The sequence below is a fragment of the Mizuhopecten yessoensis genome, unplaced genomic scaffold (assembly GCF_002113885.1).
Source record: "Mizuhopecten yessoensis strain PY_sf001 unplaced genomic scaffold, ASM211388v2 scaffold2337, whole genome shotgun sequence".
Classification (NCBI taxonomy): Eukaryota; Metazoa; Mollusca; class Bivalvia; order Pectinida; family Pectinidae; genus Mizuhopecten; species Mizuhopecten yessoensis.
In genome coordinates this window covers 124782-131368 of record NW_018404496.1, presented here as the reverse complement: position 1 = coordinate 131368, position 6587 = coordinate 124782, and the positions used below count along the sequence as shown (strand labels likewise).

Sequence of the window (6587 nt, the reverse complement as noted above, 5' to 3'; positions counted from 1 at the left end):
AATAGCAAGAAATAGGAAAGGTCTGTAGTACATTTAAATTAGTTAACTAAAAAAAACGTTCAGTAGACTCGAAATATTTTTTAACGTTACGAGCGAATGTAATAAGTAGTCCTACTCATTTGTCTGTAGGGATATAGGTACGTTCCGACGACAAATGTCAATTCTATTGACATACTTGTCAATTCTATTGACATACTTTTTTGCGAAGTGTAACGGTCGAAAACATCTATAAAACTTAGATAAGAAGCGTTATTTAGTTGTGTGCGGCATTAGAGGGATTACGGTTGATGGCAATAGAGTAAGCTTTCAGGGTAAGTTGTGTTTATTGTTATTTTTAACTGATTGATTGATTAATTATCATGGTTGATGTCGCTTCGTTAAGTTTGTGTTCATGGTGAGTTATTGAGTCAACATATATTTCGATGATGAATTTGATACCCGGATATGACTTGTCCCATATTTTCTGATAAGTGAATTAAACATGCACAAATAAATTGAAAGATAAAACGTAACACACTCGCAGGTAATTACACCTTTGAAATGTAGTAATAGATACAGTGTGCCAAAAATAAACATGTTAGAACTCATCGTGGATGCTATAAGGGCTAAAATGCTGGAAATCCAAATTGGTCTTAACTGCTGTTAAAACAGAGGAGGCGCCAATTACGGACCTTACTTTTTTAATTAGAGTATAAAGTGTATTTTAAACGTAAATGATGCTTTAGAATATTCTATTATCCGTTAGGCTAGGGCACTATACCTCTCCAGACAACACTATAAGAGAACTGTTCCTGAGGGAAAGGGTCATAATGGATTTATTACATCACATGACTGCATTGCTGATCCTCTGCGAAGCAATCGGCATTCCCGGTCCCGAATCTCGAAGACATTTTAGCAGACGACAACAATGAAGTGAATGTATAATATGTACAGCGCCCCCTAGCAGAAGGGGCGCAACATTTAGCGTCACGCTACTTTTACCGCAGTCTCAGCGGTCCGAAAAAAGGGTATATTGCCCATCTCCAGGTTTAGTTCCCGTCGTCAAGGGCGGGCGCTAACTATACCAAAGGGTAGTTTTCCAATAGCTATCCTAGAAATTTTCATGTGATGTACTAATATTTGGTAGCACATGTAGATGAATGCAGTTTTTAACTGTTACTTATTGCGCAGACAGTCACGATCAATTATCTTAAATGTACATGATCCTTGAAATAAATAGCATGCATGCATTTACAAGAAGCATGCGTCTGAAACGTTTTGCATCAACATAACTTAATCAAATATAAAGACAATCTTCTAAATATCCTACATTTTTAAGTGATACATGAAATAATATATTTCAAGCGGTTATTATATATATCTCATATATATATGCTTAGTCTAATTTTTTTATTTGTTATTCAATTATGTAACGTTCATTTCAGTTTGATGTGTATGTAAAATTGAAAAGTTAATAATTCATCGCACCATAATCATGAATGTCACGGCCAACCTTGAATTGACAGATTTTTAATTATAAAAAATAAGAACAGTTCTTTAACACGAAAAAAGGCCCGCCCTAAAAACGTATTTGACATCATAACACCAGAATTATCCTGTTATAGTACATCACCTAACATCGTGATAATGACGTGTACTCGGCTGAACGATCCTAAAGAATTCCAAGGCCAATTTATTAGTTTCTAAAGACGCTCGGTTCTCAGTTTAGATATAAAGTAAGTGATTTCCTATGTTAACGTTACGGGCGATAGCATTACATACTTCCTGTTTAGGCTGTATAGAAGGAATGTCAACTTCTTAAATCAATTAACAACAAAGTGTATAGTATTTGTAACGGAGAATTTATACAATAGAGTGTCAAGCGAAATGCAAGGACGTACGATTACAAGGTACAATGTATAATTAATAATATAATTATGAAACCTTATTAGACGAATATCAGAAACAAAATGTTAACTCGTAGTATTACAAACAAGCTCTCGTTTATAATTATAACTTACAATAGTTATCTTATATTTGATTTGTGGATATCCTGAAATGAACGATTTTAGACAGAAAGTACGTTTCATTTAAAATATTATTTGTTGGAAAAAGGCAAGTGTTGTATGTTGCAGAACTAAGTTTAATGATAATAAAATATTAAAGTCGATATACTTATACCTTCAATTAAGAAATGATAAAAAACAGTTTTCTGAGTATGTACATACTTCAATAGATGTTTTAAAAACGTAAAATGTATACTTCATGTAAAAAGTATTTGTTTTGCGAAAAACAATTTTTGTCTTGATCTTTATCTTTTCGGAAGCGATAGCACTACAATAATGTTTTGTTTCACAAGAATTTGTTTAATCTGTCATTCTTGTACATAATACATTTTTGTTATCTTTCCGATTCAAAGGTAGGTTTTGATTTTGTCGGTGAAATGAAAGTTTTGTATAAAACATAAATTTAATAATAGAATACATGTTTACAATGTGTACCTTTTAAACATGTTCAATGGCGTGAAATTTTCTTATTAAACATAGCGTAATCCTGGTATACAAGTGATACGATTTGCCATTCGTTCGTTATCAAATTGACATTTGTTTGTTTCGCATATATCAAACTAATGTAAAACAGAGTGAGAAAATAATGGAACAATAATTTAAGTAACCGCTTGCGTTGATTATTTAAAAAAAAAAATGAATCCCGAGTTTGTGTTTGCTCTGTTATACAAAAATAGGGAGAAATCAAATATTGTTCTTGAAGTTAATCTTTTTTTCAAAGAAGTCGCAAATTTGTAGATTTGAAGACGAAATATATATATATAACAAGTATCTTGAATCATGGGTAAATGTTACCATTATTAAATGAACGGACGGCCAGTGCAACACTAGAGATTTTGCATGCATTTCATGATATTTGTGCTCAATACTACTACATAACAAATATGCAAAGTTTACTGGTTTAACGTAACGGGGCGATATGTGTGGCCGTGAGTCAATATGTATGTCCTCGTCCCGTTACGTCTACACTCTAGGGAAATAATGAACTACATGTACGAGCTAAATATAATTGTGAGAAGTTGAATGAATACTCTAGTTATGAACTGTATTGTTGCTGATATCTGTCATTCTTTCCAGCTTTAAGCAGCGATATGGATGTTGCTTACAACATTGACATTATACTTTATGGTAAGTCGTTAATATATTGCATTGTAACTGTACATAAATACCGCCACATTTTAGTGTAGTTTTCCATAATGATAGTCGGTGTAATTGTATGAAGAATTCTTATTGTTTTTTTCTGATTCTACTGTGATGGATTGAAAATAATTGCATTCCGTTGAACATCCTTTCATCTGTGTTCCTATCTTTATTTCCAGGTACCGATATGACTAGCCTATTACGCATCGAAATTAACTTTTACGGTGAGTCGTGTTTTTTATTCTTTATTATCATTATATTATAGTTATGTTTTACTAGTCGCTCAGATAAGGATATTTTATTTTTGTTTTGACTTTTTCAGGATATAATTATAAAATGATTTACTGTATAGTATGCATAAAATTGTTAGGTAAATACTAATTAACATTTCCGAGAAAGAAAAAAAACTTTCCTATTTTGTTGTTTGTTATATAAATTAATTTTCAACTAATCATAGTTGAAATTAAATTGTTATCCTAAAAGTACTAGATATCATCTCGTTACAGATGACGTCAGAGTCCACATTACTATAACGGATGGAACGACGACTTTTGCAATATTGTGTTTTATGGAAACAGGACGTTGTGTTATCGTTATTTTACAAATGCAGATACAACAAGGTGAGGGATTGATGTGATACATTAATCAACACTACTGTATTTATCTTAATCATGATAACACCATCATGATATAAAGTATATGAACTAGTTAATTTCGTTGTCAATAATATATTATTATTGTTTTATGATAAGTTTCCTTTTTAAAATCTGTATGTTTTAGTTGCCACAAAAAATAGATAGCGGTATATTGAGCACGTCGCCAAAGTAAACTATAGCATAATAGTTCATGGTTTTGTTATATTATACAGATACAAAAGTAGTCAAACAATTTTTATATATAGTTTAACACATGTATACTGAATCTGAATTTACCGCTAATCGATATATAAACGTTTGTGTCGGTGGTGACCTAAGATAGGTATGTGAGGTAAAAGGTTAACGTGTCGTGTCTCCGTGTGCTTAGCGGCGCATGTCTTGTTTTATGTCATACCTTATTGTGTATAATCTGTAGGCGTTACATGGTAATGTTAGAACAGCTGTTTTGCCAGGGTAGATCTACTCATCTTGTAATCTTGTAACACTATTTGTAACCTCAACGATATTTTCTATAAAAGTAATATATGTTTATCTACTGCGGGTTATCACTCACACTATATCTTTCTGACATAACACAGCTACATAAAGAGCTATACATATCGTATCGGTATATACACATACATGTATGTACCTACCCGGATGTTAAATGTAATATCCTTCACAACATTATCCTGGGAAATAGAGATATATCGTAACACGAACATCGTAAATCGAATTGTACTGAAACGTGTTCCAATCACCAAATATTTCGATAATTCAGTCTCTTACAACAGCTACACACACATCACTAGCGACCACAAAAACACACATATAGCCAACAGAGAGCTACATAACGTATCAGTATATACACATATGTATCTATCCGGATGTAAAAGAGGAAATATCCTTCACAGCATTATCCCGAGAAATACAGACATTTGGTGACACTTGCTCTCACAAATCAACCCAATTGTACCGGAATTGGTTCCAATCACTGAATAATACGATAACTTCATTCTCTTATAACAGCTGAAGACAAACAACTAGCACCAACAGTATCGTTACCACCCGGAACCTTTTACTCAAATTTAACATGGCGTCGAAGTTTGAGTTTTAGGTCACGTGATGTACCGATTGACAAAGTTATTACTGTTGGAATTATAGTTATCATAAAGTAATGGTATACCACTCAGCAACAGATATTCAAACAAGTTTTATTGAAAGAGGTATTAAAGTACGCAGTAAAGCCACCAATGAAGTCCAACTTACCTTGCCGGAACTACAGTAACCTCCCCTTAATTTCCTTTTAAAATAACTGTAGGGCGACTGAGTCAGAGTACTGCCGATGACAAGGTAGCATAGTTGGTAAGGGCTACTGAGTCAGAGTACTGCCGTTGACAAGGTAGCTTAGTTGGTAAGGGCTACTGAGTCAGAGTACTGCCGTTGACAAGGTAGCTTAGTTGGTTAGTGCGACAGAGTCAGAGTATTGCCGTTGACAAGGTAGCTTAGTTAGTTAGGGCGACTGAGTCAGAGTACTGCCGATGACAAGGTAGCTTAGTTAGTTAGGGCGACTGAGTCAGAGTACTTCAGTTGACAAGGTAGCTTAGTTAGTTAGGGCGACTGAGTCAGAGTACTGCCGATGACAAGGTAGCTTATTTGGTTATGGCGACTGAGTCAGAGTACTGCCGATGACAAGGTAGCTTAGTTGGTTATGGCGACTGAGTCAGAGTACTGCCGATGACAAGGTAGCTTAGTTGGTTATGGCGACTGAGTCATAGCACTGTCGTTGACAAGGTAGCTTAGTTCGTAAGAGTGAGAGTGTAATTATCGCAGCTTCATGGTTCGAATCACGGTCTTGCTCAATTTCATTTTTCACTCTCATTGTGTTTTACTGTTTCCTCCTTTTTTCTTTTTTTTTTATATATTTTTCATAAAAAAAGGTATAATGTATGTTTCCGTTTCATTGTTTTGATTGTTGCCCTCTTTTAGTTATTTCCATATTTTTCAAACAAAAAATCTACAATGTATGCCAAGAAAAAAAGTCAAATGTAAAGTTAAAGCTTTCGGCATTATTACTAACCACAATTGTCTTACCAGTTCTGTGCAGGAAATGTCGACGCTTTGGTTTTTATTTGTTGTGAACTTTTTCCCTTATGATTTACATTGGTACTATCGTTCTATGGTAAAAAATAACATCAAATTCGTTCTCATCCCATCTTAATTTTATTATAGTCAATTAAATTAATTTCATCATGAACATGATGTTTTATTAATCTTTGATTTGTTTTCAAGGTTTTCAAGCTGGTAATGACATCATCCGCCTGAGCAGAACAGTGATTCCTGAGTAACGAATGTTAAAACTGCAACCAACTAGAGCTGTCAGATGGTGTGTGGTCACACCAAGGAACCAGGAACATATTTGACCTCAAAAACACATTGTGATGTATATCTATACATTCAATTCGTTATTCATCATGTCTATTGGATATAGTTATAACAAAAATGTAGAAGTGATAAAGTCAGTTTCTGAAACAATATTTACATTTCTTCTAACTTTGACTCAGCATTACCCCTGAAACTCTCAAGTTGGTTTATGTAGAACAGCAAATAAGTGCGGGAAGAAGTCTGTGTTATAATTCTTTTAATTCGTTTTTTTTTATTTGATTCATTAACATGTCTATATGTGTTTTGTTCTTTTAACGATTCAAATACAAAACATTTCTTTGTCTTACAAGGAATACGTTGCACTGTGATTGGTAACGTCACA

The 6587-nt window shown here is 33.6% G+C and overlaps 1 long non-coding RNA gene across 1 annotated transcript; it reads left to right on the top strand.

Moving 5' to 3' along the window:
* Window positions 1-266: 266 nt before the first annotated feature.
* LOC110445747 lies at window positions 267-6374 on the top strand. Its single transcript, XR_002462392.1, has 4 exons — window positions 267-311; window positions 3365-3409; window positions 3692-3805; window positions 6113-6374. It is a non-coding gene; the product is annotated as an uncharacterized LOC110445747 (long non-coding RNA).
* Window positions 6375-6587: the final 213 nt, after the last annotated feature.